Source organism: Bombina bombina, chromosome 6, assembly GCF_027579735.1.
Source record: "Bombina bombina isolate aBomBom1 chromosome 6, aBomBom1.pri, whole genome shotgun sequence".
Lineage (NCBI taxonomy): Eukaryota > Metazoa > Chordata > Amphibia > Anura > Bombinatoridae > Bombina > Bombina bombina.
Window position 1 is genome coordinate 703269117 of NC_069504.1, and position 16943 is coordinate 703286059.

The following is a 16943-nucleotide window of genomic DNA, read 5'->3' on the forward strand; positions in this document are numbered from 1 at the left end:
TTTAAAATATATATTTATGTTTACAATAAAAAAACACAAGAAAAAATACATATTCATTTATATACAATAGTTAAAATAATATGCATCAGCCATAAGAATGCATAATATTTTTTTAAAAATTGTAGATAAATGCACTATTAACCCCTAATCTGCCCTAACCTAATCCCCTAATCAACCCCCTAATAAATGGTAACCATCAATAATTACCTAATCAACCCCCATACAGGCATGGGGGTGGTTAGGTGATTAAATCCTAAACCACCACCTCCCAAAGTAAAATAAAACTACACAACTGAACCCAATTTTTTTTCTTTTGTGATTCAGATAGAGCATGCAATTCTAAGCAACTTTCTAGTTTACTTCTATTATCAAATTGTCTTTATTCTCTTGGTATCTTTATTTAAAATGCAAAAATGTAAGTTTAGATGCCAGCCCATTTTTGGTGAACAACCTGGGCTGTTCTTGCTGATTGGTGGATAAATGCATCCACCAAAAAAGTGCTGTCCAGAGCCCTAAACCAAAAAAGCTTAGATGCCTTCTTTTTCAAATTTAGATACAAAGAGAACAAAGAAAATTTGATAATAGGAGTAAATTAGAAAGTTGCTTAAAATTGCATGCTCTATCTGAATCACAAAAGAAAAAAATTTGGGTTCAGTGTCCCTTTAACACCTAACCCCCCCATCCTAAAAATAAAGGTTAAAATAAAAAAAAGCCTATTCTTAAAAAGAAAGGCAAGAAAGTTTATAATTTTAAATTATAATGATCCTTTTCTATTAAATGATTAGAATTTAAAATGAAAAATGTTCTTGTTATTGGCTGATTAAAATTAGCCAAAAGGGATTGACTGATTTAAAAAATATATACAGGGAGTGCAGAATTATTAGGCAAATGAGTATTTTGACCACATCATCCTCTTTATGCATGTTGTCTTACTCCAAGCTGTATAGGCTCGAAAGCCTACTACCAATTAAGCATATTAGGTGATGTGCCTCTCTGTAATGAGAAGGGGTGTGGTCTAATGACATCAACACCCTATATCAGGTGTGCATAATTATTAGGCAACTTCCTTTCCTTTGGCAAAATGGGTCAAAAGAAGGACTTGACAGGCTCAGAAAAGTAAAAAATAGTGAGATATCTTGCAGAGGGATGCAGCACTCTTAAAATTGCAAAGCTTCTGAAGCGTGATCATCGAACAATCAAGCGTTTCATTCAAAATAGTCAACAGGGTCGCAAGAAGCGTGTGGAAAAACCAAGGCGCAAAATAACTGCCCATGAACTGAGAAAAGTCAAGCGTGCAGCTGCCAAGATGCCACTTGCCACCAGTTTGGCCATATTTCAGAGCTGCAACATCACTGGAGTGCCCAAAAGCACAAGGTGTGCAATACTCAGAGACATGGCCAAGGTAAGAAAGGCTGAAAGACGACCACCACTGAACAAGACACACAAGCTGAAACGTCAAGACTGGGCCAAGAAATATCTCAAGACTGATTTTTCTAAGGTTTTATGGACTGATGAAATGAGAGTGAGTCTTGATGGGCCAGATGGATGGGCCCGTGGCTGGATTGGGAAAGGGCAGAGAGCTCCAGTCCGACTCAGACGCCAGCAAGGTGGAGGTGGAGTACTGGTTTGGGCTGGTATCATCAAAGATGAGCTTGTGGGGCCTTTTCGGGTTGAGGATGGAGTCAAGCTCAACTCCCAGTCCTACTGCCAGTTTCTGGAAGACACCTTCTTCAAGCAGTGGTACAGGAAGAAGTCTGCATCCTTCAAGAAAAACATGATTTTCATGCAGGACAATGCTCCATCACACGCGTCCAAGTACTCCACAGCGTGGCTGGCAAGAAAGGGTATAAAAGAAGGAAATCTAATGACATGGCCTCCTTGTTCACCTGATCTGAACCCCATTGAGAACCTGTGGTCCATCATCAAATGTGAGATTTACAAGGAGGGAAAACAGTACACCTCTCTGAACAGTGTCTGGGAGGCTGTGGTTGCTGCTGCACGCAATGTTGGTGGTGAACAGATCAAAACACTGACAGAATCCATGGATGGCAGGCTTTTGAGTGTCCTTGCAAAGAAAGGTGGCTATATTGGTCACTGATTTGTTTTTGTTTTATTTTTGAATGTCAGAAATGTATATTTGTGAATGTTGAGATGTTATATTGGTTTCACTGGTAAAAATAAATAATTGAAATGGGTATATATTTGTTTTTTGTTAAGTTGCCTAATAATTATGCACAGTAATAGTCACCTGCACACACAGATATCCCCCTAAAATAGCTAAAACTAAAAACAAACTAAAAACTACTTCCAAAAATATTCAGCTTTGATATTAATGAGTTTTTTGGGTTCATTGAGAACATGGTTGTTGTTCAATAATAAAAGTAATCCTCAAAAATACAACTTGCCTAATAATTCTGCACTCCCTGTATATATATACATATATATATATATATATATATACATATATATATATATATATATATATATATATATATATATATATATATATATATATATATATATATATATATATATATATATATATATAAAGGGGTTCTATGCTTCCCAGGAAATTCAGTGTGCGGCGGCGACCGAATGAAGACCAGGGCTCGTTGAAGAGAGCATAAGAAAAGAAGATGTGGAGGAAGAGGCCGCTGAAGTCTGCCTCTGCAAATATGGGAATCTGGCACCAGGATGGAGAGGGCCCAATGTGGAAGAATACCAAAGTCAACCTCCGCCAGGAGATGAGACGAAGAGGGCCCAACGTCGGATAAAGATGAGCAGGATTTTTGAATGTTAAGTACAACTTTTGGGGTTAGTAAGGGCTTTTTTGAGGGTGGGTTTTTATTTTTAAGAATAGGGTTTTTTTTTTTTTTAGGATAGTTTTTTTTAGTTAGATTTTGTAATTTGGGGAGTGGGGGTTACTTGTATTGTACATGGGGGTTTGTAATTTATTTTAATTGTAAAAGAGCTTAAATATTTTTAGGGCAATGCCCTACAAAAGGCCATTTTAAGGCCTATTGTAATTTATTTTAGGGTTTAGGGTGTTAGAGTTTATTTTTTGTTTTGGGCGGGTTTTTTATTTTAAGGGGTATAATGGTGTTTTTTTATTTTAGATATTGTAGTTTATTATTTCTTGTAACAGATTTTTCCCCCTGTAACTTAGGGGATTTAGTTTAGAAGGTGGTTTAGGTGTTAGATAGAGTAGGGTTAGATTGTGTTTGTGGTTGTGGCGGTTTAGGGTTAATATATTTTTTTCTTGTAAGTTAAATTTTTTTTTATTTTTAAAGTAACTTAGATTTTTTTTTCTAAAGGGGGGCAAGGTGTTAGATAGAGTAGGGTTAGCTTGCGTTGGGGGTTGTGGCAGTTTAGGGTTAATAGAGAAAGAAAAGAGGGCGCCACAAGGGTTAATAGTGTTGGGTACTTGCACTGGGTATGTGGTGGTTTAGGGGTTAATAGGAAAAATACTTGCAGTGGGTATGTGGCGATATATGGGTTAATAGGATAGTGTCAGGGTGCCAGGAATCAGACTGAGACGAGAAGTGCAAAAATAATCACAACTTTATTAATAGCAAAAAATATTAAAAAGTCCACAAGTCAAATAACAAGCCAGGAGTCAAAATCAGAGCTGGTAATCAGACGAGCCAAGTCAGGAGCCAAAACGAGTAGTCAGACAAGCCGTAATGAGGAACAAGGAGAACAGCAGAGTCAGGAACAAGACAGGGATCAGGAACCAGGAGGGACATCAGACAGCCAGGTAATACACAGGAACTGGAACTCACAAACAGGTCTGAGACAACGCAAGGGCAAAACATACTGAACAGAGGCCCTTTAAATAATAAGTGATGACATCACAATTCTGAGACTGCAACCTGTCTCACATGGATGATGTACACCAGTCTGGCCATAAAAGGGCATGAAGGAAATGAGCAGCATCACACACTATTCACCAGAGTCAGCAAGAGAGATGAGTAAAATGGCTGCCAGCAGCACATGGCAAACAAAGCAGGGGAAAAACCCTGACAGTACTCTCCCCTCAATGACCCCTCCCCCGCAGGAGGACAAAAGGCTTATTAGGGAAACGGGCATGGAAGGCACGGAGGAGGACAGGAGCATGAACATCAGAGGAGGGAACCCATGAATGCTCCTCCGGACCGTAACCCCTCCAGTGAACCAAATACTGTACACTGCCCCTGGACCTACGAGAGTCAATAATGCTGCTGACCTCATATTCTTCATGGTTGTCAACAAAGATAGGACGGGGATTAGGCAACACAGTGGTAAACCGATTACAAACCAATGGTTTCAAGAGGGAGACATGAAAAACATTAGAGATGCGCATTGCTGGAGGAAGGTCAAGAGAGTAGGCCACAGGATTGACCCATCGGAGTATTCGAAAAGGACCAACATAACGGGGAGCCAGTTTATTGGAAGGCACACGAAGGTTTAAGTTGCGGGAGGACAGCCAAACCCTGTCACCAACCTGGTAGGAAGGTGCGGGCAGACGCCTACGATCAGCCTGGAACTTTTGGCGCTACATAGAACGATGAAGGCAATTCTGAATCAGCACCCACGTGGAACAGAGTTGCCGGAGATGCTCCTCCAAAGCCGAAATACCCTGAGACATGAATGAATCGGGCAACAAGGATGGTTGAAACCCATAATTCGCCATGAGCGGGGATAACTTGGAGGAAGCATTAATAGCACTATTACGAGCAAACTCTGCCCAAGGTAACAGTTCAGACCAATTATTGTGGTGATCTGAGACATAGCAACAGAGGAACTGTTCCAGAGCTTGATTAGACTGTTCCACAGCCCCATTGTGATATGCAGAGGAGAAGGAAAGCTGGATCCCCATTTGAGCACAAAAGGACCGCCAAAATCTGGAGACAAACTGGCTACCCCGGTCCGACACTATCTCCTTGGGTAACCCATGTAAACGGAAGACCTCCCTGGCAAAAATTGAAGCAAGCTCCTGAGTAGTAGGCAGCTTCTTCAAGGGAATGCAATGTGACATTTTAGAAAAACGGTCAACCACCATAAGGATAACAGTATTGCCATTGGAAAAAGGGAGCTTGACAATAAAGTCCATGGAAAGATGTGTCCAAGGACGCTCACCATTAGCAATAGGTTGAAGAAGACCCACAGGAAGACGTTGAGGAGTCTTATTCTGTGCACAAACTGAGCAGGAGGCAACATATGCAGCAACATCAGAACGAAGTCCTGGCCGCCAGAATTGTCGAGTGACAGACCAAATCATTTGGTTCTTGCCTGGGTGACCTGCGGCTTTAGGATAGTGGTAAGTGTGCAAAAGTTTAGTTCGAAGATTCTCAGGAACAAAACACTTACCACTTGGTTTCTCAGGAGGTGCATTGGTTTATGCAGCCAGGATCTCCTCCCACAAGGGAGAAGTCAAATTAGTATGTATGGTAGCCAAAATATGGTCAGGAGGTATAACTGGAGTAGGTACAGACTCCTCCTTGGACAGAGGTGAAAATTGTCGAGAGAGGGAATCAGCCCTAACATTCTTACTACCAGGCAGGTAAGTGACCACATAATTAAACTGAGACAAAAATAGTGCCCATCTGGCGTGTCGGGGCGACAAACGTTTTGCTTCAGATAGATAAGTTAAATTCTTGTGGTCAGTAAGAATGAGCACTGGTACGCTAGTACCCTCGAGAAGATGCCTCCATTCCTTGAGTGACAAAATTATGGCCAGTAATTCCCTGTCACCGATTTCATAATTGAACTCTGCTGGAGACAATTTTTTAGAGAAGAAACCACACGGATGCAAGGAACGTCAGGCGTAGGACGTTGAAACAAGAGGGCACCTACTCCAGTTTCAGACGCATCGACCTCAAGAACGAAAGGCAGGACAGGGTTAGGATGAGCCAGAACTGGAGCGGCAGCAAAGGCAGTCTTAAAACTATCAAAGGCCTTAATGGCAGTAGGTGACCAATGGAGTGGATCATCTCTTTACAGGTCATGTCTGTGATAGGTTTGACCAAGGAAGAAAAGTTTTTAATAAACTTTCTATAGTAATTGGTGAACCCCAAAAAACGTTGAATAGACCGAAGACCGACTGGGCGAGGCCACTGCAGAACTGCAGACAATGTGTCAGGATCCATGGAGAACCCTGCAACGGAGATAACATAACTTAGGAAGGTTAGTTGAGTCTGATGGAACTCACATTTCTCGAGTTTACAAAACAGGCCGTTCTCACATAGTCTCTGAAGAATCAGTGTAACATCAGAATGATGAGCCTCAAGTGTGGGTGAGTGTATGAGGATGTTGTCTAAATACACCACAACACACTTTTGCAACATATCTCGTAGGACATCATTAATAAATTCCTGGAAAACAGCAGGAGCATTACATAGGCCAAAGGGCATTACAAGATACTCATAATGCCCGCTCCTGGTGTTAAACGCTGTTTTCCATTCGTGGCCCTCCTTGATCCTAACGAGATTGTATGCTCCTCTCAAATCAAGCTTAGAAAAGACCGTAGCTCCCTTGAGGCGGTCAAATAGTTCCATAATAAGTGGAATAGGGTAAGCATTCTTAATGGTAAGATCCCTATAATCGATGCATGGTCTTAACTCGCCACCCTTTTTCTTCACAAATGTCATGTTCTGTCTCAGGATATCATGTGAGAGCCTCATTGTCTGGAACAGTTGCTTTAAAGGAAGATTAGTAGAAGCCATACTGATTGAAAATGAAAACAAATTTATTTAAATAACAAAATACTTTGTTTAAGCAAATACTTGCAGAATATTTAAATATGCTACTCAGGTATGTTAAGACCACATACAGCAGGAGTGAAAATAAAGAAAACTAGTAAGCAGAGATGCAGATTCAAAAAGGAAAGTCTTTCTCTTGGTAATAACTGAAATGTAAGATTTGCACAAGGCAGAAAACAACTTGTAAACAGGTAGCAGGTTTAAAGGTAAAGTCTTTCTCCTTGTAATTGCTGAGTGCAGGAAATGCACAAGGCAGGAAACAAACTTGAAGATTGGTAACAGGTTTAAAGGTAAAGGTTTTCTCCTGGTAATACCTTATAAACAGGTGCAAAGGAAATCCTTCTCCTGGCAATGGCCAAGTGCAGGAATTGCATAAAGCAGGAAACAAACTTGTAGATTGGTAACAGGTTTAAAGGTAAAGGCTTTCTCCTGGTAATACCTTGTAAACAGGTGCAAAGGAAATCTTTTCTCCAAAGAAATACAGGAAACAGGTTCTGACTTGACAAAACAGATCCAATGTGAAGACACTAATGCAGACTAAAAGCCATCCTTAAATAGGGAGGTTTTGCACAGGGTTGGTTCTGATTAATTCCAGAATTGAGAACACCTGTGTGTTGCACAGGTGTAATAACAAGTAAGGCAAATAGTTATTTATCAGATCTTTTAAGATCCATGCTATTGTTGGAACTGGCTGTGGCTCAACATGTAAGCAAACAGAAATAGCAACCACAGAGCCACAGGTTCAAATCCCTATACAGCCCTTCTTAGCAGAATGCCTCCCAGACCTTTTCTTTTTCTTTTTAGTCTGGAGGCTTGGTTCATGACAGATGCCCCCTCCAAAGAGCGCACTCTGGGCGCTCAAAGCCTGATCAAACATCTGAAGGTGGGATTTACAAACAAGTGTTCCATTTGAAGCCCTAATACAATCAGATGGAATTGATTCTTCGCTTGGAACAGCTGCCTGAGATTGGGGACCCTTAGAAGATATCCCTGTAGGCATAACAAGAGCTGAAAAACCAAGACAGTTTTGATTTAGAGGTTCCTGATTATACCCAGCAGCTTGCAATGGACTGGCTGATGGGCAGAGTACCTCCGGGTAGGAAAAGACCTCTCCTTCAGAGTCAAGGAATTTGTTATCTGGGTCATATCTGCCTGATGGGTAGAGTACCTCCGGGTAAAGTATGACCTCTCCTTCAGAGTCCAGGAATTCATTTTCTGTGCCATTTATATCCAATTCAACCATCTCATCCAATTCTTTCTCAGTCAATGAGTAGCTGGGTGAAGGTGGTGCAAGGAGGTGTGGATCTTTAGAATTGGCAGAGTCTGATTTAGCTGGAAGGTTTGTCACTTTTATGTCTGATGAGTGACATTTGTTAGCTGGATCTCCAGCCAGGGCAGAAACAAGGTAATGTGCAGGATTTCCAGGAGGTATTTTTGCAGAGTTCCCCAATGTGGTTGATGCAGAAACAGATGCAGTGGTATGGGTAATGGATGTAGTTGGAGTTGTACTCCCAATGACCATCTGTTTCAAATCAGGTACAATTTCTTGAAGCGTGTTAGAAACGGTTGTTTGTAGAATTGATGTATTCTCAGTAGCTGGATCCTCTCCAGGAGTATCTTTAAGTTTGCTAGTGGAAGAATAATTTGTTCCCTTAACATCAGAGTCCATTTTAAACTTGGCTATATCTCGACTTGATCCTCTAGGGGGTCTTACTGGACACCCTGTGATGTGGTGACCAGTTCCCCCACAATAGAAACAGAGGTTAAGCTGTCTTCGCCGAATTTTCTCCTCTTCTGTTAAGGGTTCTTTAAAACCTTTCCTTGTTTGGGAGGTAACTTTAGACAAGGTTTCGGTTGGGAGAGATAACATTTCCACCAGCTCCATAAAGTTAATGAGTATGTCCTTAATAAACTTTAACACTGAATCCAATATAGCAATAATCCCAGAGGGCTCTCTTTTAAGGTCTTCACATTCTGTCATGTTCTGTCTCAGGATATCATGTGAGAGCCTCATTGTCTGGAACAGTTGCTTTAAAGGAAGATTAGTAGAAGCCATACTGATTGAAAATGAAAACAAATTTATTTAAATAACAAAATACTTTGTTTAAGCAAATACTTGCAGAATATTTAAATATGCTACTCAGGTATGTTAAGACCACATACAGCAGGAGTGAAAATAAAGAAAACTAGTAAGCAGAGATGCAGATTCAAAAAGGAAAGTCTTTCTCTTGGTAATAACTGAAATGTAAGATTTGCACAAGGCAGAAAACAACTTGTAAACAGGTAGCAGGTTTAAAGGTAAAGTCTTTCTCCTTGTAATTGCTGAGTGCAGGAAATGCACAAGGCAGGAAACAAACTTGAAGATTGGTAACAGGTTTAAAGGTAAAGGTTTTCTCCTGGTAATACCTTATAAACAGGTGCAAAGGAAATCCTTCTCCTGGCAATGGCCAAGTGCAGGAATTGCATAAAGCAGGAAACAAACTTGTAGATTGGTAACAGGTTTAAAGGTAAAGGCTTTCTCCTGGTAATACCTTGTAAACAGGTGCAAAGGAAATCTTTTCTCCAAAGAAATACAGGAAACAGGTTCTGACTTGACAAAACAGATCCAATGTGAAGACACTAATGCAGACTAAAAGCCATCCTTAAATAGGGAGGTTTTGCACAGGGTTGGTTCTGATTAATTCCAGAATTGAGAACACCTGTGTGTTGCACAGGTGTAATAACAAGTAAGGCAAATAGTTATTTATCAGATCTTTTAAGATCCATGCTATTGTTGGAACTGGCTGTGGCTCAACATGTAAGCAAACAGAAATAGCAACCACAGAGCCACAGGTTCAAATCCCTATACAGCCCTTCTTAGCAGAATGCCTCCCAGACCTTTTCTTTTTCTTTTTAGTCTGGAGGCTTGGTTCATGACACAAAGAAGAAGCCAGCCCCTGCAGGAGAGCAGGATTTGCGGATGATCCCCCGTGACAGAGCATCGCAAACATACTCCTCCAGTTCTAGGAACTCTCGGTACTCCTCTGGCAATTGAAATACCGAACAAGTGCACAAGACTTTTACTGGTTTCCGAAGACAAGTGGAAATACATTGCGGAGACCACAACAAAATTTCGGACCTGCGCCAGTCGAGACTGGGATTATGCTTTTGGAGCCAGGGATAACCCAGAACTACTGGAAAATGCGGAGAATGTATAACCTGGAACTGGAGGGTTTCAAAATGGAGAGCCCCAACAGGCATGGATAACGGAGTGGTTTCGTGAGTAACGAGTGCGGGCTGAAGGGAACTGCCATCAATGGCCTCAATAGCAAGCGGAACGGACCAAAGCAAAACAGGAATGGAGTGCTTTGATACAAAAGCACTGTCAATGAAATAGCCCGCAGCACCGGAGTCAACAAGAGCCTGGGTGACTATGGAGGAGTCCACCTAGGAAAGGACCTAGGAAACCCTTTAGCGGTTTCGGGGACGAGGATAAACCACCCAAGGTCTGCCCCTGACAGGACCTTAGGTGTGAGCGTTTTTCCGGCCGTGTAGGACAAGACTTCAAAAGGTGGCCCTGTAACCCACAATAGAGGCAGAGCCCCTCCCTCCTCCTAAAGGCCATCTCCACCACGGAGAGACACGTGAATCCCAACTACATTGGCTCAGCAGTACCTGGTGACTCGGGACCAGGAGGCATGGGAGGAGAAGGAGGCATGGGTGGGAACAAACACGTAGGAGACAACAGAACAGGAGGCTTCCGCAAGCACCCCTTGAAAGAGGGCCTCTCTCTGAGTCTGATGTCAATTAGGATAAAAAAAGACACCAATGCCTCGAGATCCTCTGGTAAATCTCTGTCAGCAACTTCGTCTTTAATTGCATCAGAGAGCCCATGAAAGAAGGCAGCAACAAGGGCTTCATTGTTCCAAACTACCTCTGCGGCAAGCGTATGGAACTCAATGGCATACTGAGCAACAGATCTTGTACCTTGCTGAATGGACATGAGTCATTCAGCAGCTATCAGGATTGACTGCTATATACAGTATGTTGTGGATCACAACAGCGGTCTAGGTTAAATTATTGTAACGTTTGCCAAAAGTATATGGTTGTCAGTGCTTGTGAGAAAACAACCTGTAACTTAGGCAGAAATCAATATGATTTTTAAGATTGTCCTGCAACTACCTACTATGAGCAGGAGGACAGGTATATACCGCAGAATGGTTGTTCTAGGAGAAGCGGTAACTTATTCTTAAGAAACTCTCAGCCTGGGAGGCAATTCCGAGGAGCTGTAGTGTTTGTATGCTGTAACAGCTGATCAGCGACAGCGAGTAGCGCTGTCGCTAGCAAGCAGCTGGGATGATGACAGACTGCTGAGCGTGGAACACGCAGATCGTAGGAGGGGCAGATCTTAGGCTGCAGCTGGTTGTGCAGTCGTCGGTGGAATGCCTTGTTAAGTGACCTTGCTGAGGTAAGATTGCACCTACAGTGGATTACTTTGTGCGGTCCTCAGGTTGTTAGAGATGTCTTTGTTTTCAGATAGAATGAGACAGAAATAAGTTGCAATGGTAGTACTCGCTTCCGCTTGGTACAGGCGGTTGGTGCAAGTCCTAAGCTGAAATCCTCCTTGGAGGATTGTAGATTAATTGGCTGGTTTGCTATACAAACTTGGAGCTTGAGTATACGTCCTAACTCTTAATAATACTAAAGCAGAGTGGGAGGGGCGTGTCTAGGTTATATAGACTTGGTTTGAAGTAGCATGACAATCTTAAAGAAACAGAGTGAGATTCCACAGCATATGTACATAAAGGAATGATAACAAGTCATGATGAATCATGACAGCCGCAGAGGAGGAGCGAGCCAGAACATCAAATACCCTTCGAAAGGAGGCCACAAATTCAGGGTAATTGGAAATCACAGGTTTATTAGTCTCCCACAAGGGATTAGCCCAGGCAAGAGCTGTGTCAGAGAGTAACGAAATGAGAAATCCCACAATAGCTCTGTCAGAGGGAAACGCCTGAGTTAACGTCTCAAAGTAAATGCCCACCTGGTTCAAAAACCCTCTGCACTGAATAGGATTGCCTCCATATCGCTGAGGTAGAGGTGCAGAACCGGACATGCTCCTGGTAGGACTAGGTGCAGCAGCGGAAACAGGAGCAGCCATAACTTGCGGGACACATGGGTCCAAATGTGCAGTGCGAGTCAGCAGGGTTTGCAGGGCTAGTGCAAATTGATCCAAGTGGTGATCCTGTTCATCCATACTGGAAATGATGGTAGGTAAAGGTGGATTATTAGAACCACCAGGATTCATGGCCCTTGCATAATTTCAGGGTGCCAGGAATCAGACTGAGACGAGAAGTGCAAAAATAATCACACCTTTATTAATAGCAAAAAATAATAAAAAGTCCACAAGTCAAATAACAAGCCAGGAGTCAAAAACAGAGCTGGTAGTCAGACGAGCCGAGTCAGGAGCCAAAGCGAGTAGTCAGACGAGCCGGAATCAGGAGCAAGGAGAACCGCAGAGTCAGGAACAAGCCAGTGATCAGGAACCAGGAGGGACGTCAGACAGCCAGGTAATACACAGGAACTGGAACTCACAAACAGGTCTGAGACAACGCAAGGGCAAAGCATACTGAACAGAGGCCCTTTAAATAATAAGTGATGGAGGGGTGGAGCTATCCTAAGAGCAGAGCAGACGTGGTTTGAGAGAGCTCCTGAATAATTTTGTGATTTTAGCTAATTAAACGTGTTAAGCTACACTGACACAAGGGACATTCTTGTATGTGTGGATGTCGGGAGCTCTGTAGCAGTGAAGGATTGAGAGGCCGGTATTTTATTCCTCCTTCTGGGGATGAGATTGGAGCCGTGACTGCAGGTGGCCATCAGACAGACTGGAATCCAAGGATCCCGCAAGACTTGCCTCCCCTGATACACATAAAGGAGGAACAGAAGTACCGGTGAGTCAGAGGGACAGTGGGGATCATAACTTCAGCTGACCGGCTTAAAATTAGGCAGAGGAAAAGAGGCGCGAAAAGCGCCATTGCTGTGTGACGTCACAGCAGGCAATGGAGTAAACCCGGAAGTGATAGCGAGGCTGAGACCGGAGTAAGACGCAGCAGGGAGAGAGGTGTTAGAGCTGCGCAATTAGACTTAGAGAGACCTCCGGTGCTCACAGGCTGTAATAAGCCTCCTGGCTGTTCAATAGGACAGAGGAATATCACACCTACAGATATTAAAGCTGCAGCTTACCCTGCCCTGAACGGAGTTTGAACACCATAGTAATCTTAAAATCTGACCGGAAGCCCTAAATAAACGATCAAACAAATAGGGGAAGAAAAAAAAAAAAAAAAAAGCATAACACTGCCTGAACACAATAGAGAGAAAGGTGTAACTGAATCTCTATACAAGACCATTAACAGTAACACCACCCACCTTGATATATATATGCAAATAAAGTGAAACAAAAACCATCCAGCATAACTTGCAATCCTCTTCCTCCATATAACAGTCTATGGGCACCCTAGGCATTCTTTAACCCCTCACAAGTTAACTCCTCTGTACCTTGGCAGACACTGAATTGGGTGTCTCTACTTTTCTTAACAACAGGCTGCTTAAACGCAACAAGACTGCAGAAGTGAATTTCTCCTTGCTTTTTTGTGTTTTTTTTTTGTCAACACCCTCTCCCCCCTCCTTTCCTGTCAGCCGTGAGTGGTGACAGGTCATACCCCAACTACCCTTTCCTATCATCCTGTGAGGATAAATTCCCTGGGGAAAGGGGAATCACTGATTTACACATTTTCTAAAAATCTGTCTATAAACTGTCTTGAAGGTCTCGCAACACATACACAATTAATATCTAGCTGATGACCCAATAAATACCACAATCTCCATTAGCAACAATTTGGGCTGCCCACGCCCCCTAAAGAACATATACAGCAACACAGTGGGTGGATATAACCCACTTTAGACAGGAAACTGGAAAATTCAACTGTAAGACTTGTAATAACTTTATAACTGGAAAATATATGTAATAACTGTATAACTGGAAAATCACATGTTGCTATAGTACGGAAAGCTTTTCCAAGAGATAATATCAAGCAACTCGACCCCAAGGCCTGTACAGAAGGATCAAAAGACTACCATCCAATGTAGATAAGACAGGTGAGACCTGCTCTCCTTCCTGAGGACAGAAAATCAAATGTCATAAAGCTTCAAAGGACACAGGACAATGGCATCATACATCTTCAAAGGGACTCAGATAAGGTCAGTCCTGAGATGGGTCACAAAGATCAGATGGCATTAGGAAAACTCATTTCTTGGACCACAGATACATCTACAGGCAGTTAACTCAACAGATGAATTGAAGATGAATGGAGTTGTTTGGCTGGGACTGTCTTCATGGTGTGGCTGTTTGGCTATAAATACGTTTTGAGAAGCAGCTTGAAAGAGAGGAAAAAGGAAGGACAAATACACCTAGGTAACAGAGAGACTTCATCTTCATTTGCATGCACACATTATAGTGTAGATAGATTATTAGAATAAAGCCTTGTATGTTAGACGCTTCTCTCACCACTCATGTTTAGATCTGTAATTTAATAAATCCATCCATATATAAGACTGGTGTAAGTATCATTCTTTAAATAAGGTAAATGGTATATAAAGGAAAAGCCTGACACAGATTTAAGTCACTGACCCAATATTAGGAAAGGGGCTTTTTCCCAAGACTAGATGACAGTTTGCTCAGTTAGAATGTGAATAACACCCAGGCCTGTGCAGGGGGAGTCAAACATCAGATGTCATAAGGAGTACAACACCAATGTGAATCTCTATATTCTGTGAAAATAACACTATACCTCAAGTTTCATCCTTCTTAGATTGTCTGCCGGATTCTAACCATTGAAGAAAAGCTGAGATCACACCGGACTTTATATTAGCCTAAACAAACTGCAACTCATTGCTCAGTAAGAGAAAGCCTCTGCGGGTAAAGAGGGGGTGCGAACATTTTATAGCCTCATCACTTGCCTAATTTACTCGAATTCACCAACAAAATGGCTTCCAAGAGACCCACTAAAGGGGATAAAACAATAAAATCTACAGCCGTATCTACATTCTTTAAATCTGCTCAAACAAGCAAACCAGCAATGGAAACAGAAGCAGAGGAAGAATCAGACACTGACTCTCAACAGCAGCTACACGACAAAAGTCCGTTAACAAAAGCCGACCTTAGAAACTTAGTATCCAAAAAGGATATTGCAGACAATTTCGAAAAATTGGGGGAGAAAATTGACTCCATACATACATTGTTAACCAGTAGCCTTTCGGAAATCAAATCAGATCTAATGGAGATGGGTAATAGGATAGAGACTTTAGAAGATCAAAAAGACTCCATGGTGGACCAAATGGATGAAATGTCTCAAGCTATGTCTACACAACAACAAGCAATGGATGAACTTCAAGACAAACTGGAAGATCTAGAGAACAGGAGCAGGAGGAATAATATCCGCCTTAAAGGAATTCCAGAAGAAGTAGCTCCAGCAGAAATACTAGCCTATCTTACCCAACTGTTTACCCAGATTACAAACTCTCCGACTGATTATACCTTTCATATAGAAAGAGCTCATAGAGCGCTGAAACCCAAACCTAAGCCAGGCCTACCCCCGAGAGACATTATAACCAAGTTAACTTTTTTCCCAGACAAAGAATTTTTTTTACAGGCGGCAAGGAAAAACCCAACATACAAATGTCAAGGCAATGTGATTCAATTTTATCAGGATCTCAGCACCAAAACTCTGCAGAGGAGGGGAGCCCTTCGTCCTCTCACCAGCCTACTCAGAAAACATCAGATTTCATATAGATGGAGGTTCCCATTTGCCTTACATATCACTAAAGACTCTAAGACAATTACACTTAAGGAACCAGAAGACATACCAGAGATATGTAAGATCTTGGAGCTGGAAACACCTATCATTTCAATCACGACACCCGGCCCAGCGATGAGCAAAGACACTGATAGACATCCGGATACATCTAAATGGCAGACAATTAATCACAAGAAACAAAAGATAAAAGATAAAATCTCCTAGACCATTCTACAAACAACTTAAGACTGTAATTTGGTGTATTACACAACACCTATAGTTGGAATGACAACCGGGAGTAGATAAAGGTACAGTGGATGGGGATAACTCCGGAGTGCCCTCAAAATCTCTGAGAATAGGGCTTTCTAATCCCCAATCTATTGCAAACACCTTTTTAGTACTACTTACTCCTAGTGACTTTATGTTAAGATGTTGATGCAAAAGTTATATGTTGTTGTGGGGATATAGCCTCCCCCAGTGCCCTATGTTTTCTTGTTTTTCTTGTTTATTCTCATGATATGTTACAAGTTATCCTTTCGAAGTCCTCATATTGAGGATCTTAGATTATTGTTTCTCATGTTAATGACCATGTACTTTTTTTTCAGTTCCCTTTCCCTTCCCAGTGATGACATAGCACAGACCACCACTTACAATCCTGATTACTCACAATTTATACGACTAGGGTTCCAGTTCAGAGACCTACAGGTAACAAAATCCATTTTGCAACTTCATACCATAGACATATTACCATGACCCCTACCATAAAAATACTGTCCCACAACGTCAGGGGATTAAACACAGATGTAAAAAGGAGAATGGCAATGTCGCAATACACCTGCCTACATGCTAACATCCTATTCCTACAAGAGACCCATTTGCTTAAAGATAACATCCCAAAATATTGGGCAAGATATTTCAACACCCATTTTCACTCGACAGCAACATCCAAAAAAAGGGGCACATCCATTCTTATACACTCCTCACTTAATTTCATACCAGAAAATACAATTAAGGATACTGAAGGATGATATATTATAGTAAAAGGGAGAATATTAGACTCGGAAATCACACTGTGCAATATCTATGCACTTAACGAGAAGCAACACAGCTTTTTTCAACACATCTCACACCTGCTCACACAATGGTCCCATACCAAAATATTTTTAGCCGGGGATTTCAATATCACCATGAGACCTATCAATCGAACTGAAACTAAACCTCTAACTAATAAACAAATTAGACATAATCGCATTGTTAAATCAATAAAAGAAAGCCTGCTACCTCATTCCTTGATAGAGACATGGACCACATTATACGGCTTAACCAATGACACCACATTCTACTCGGCAGCACACAAGACATATATTAG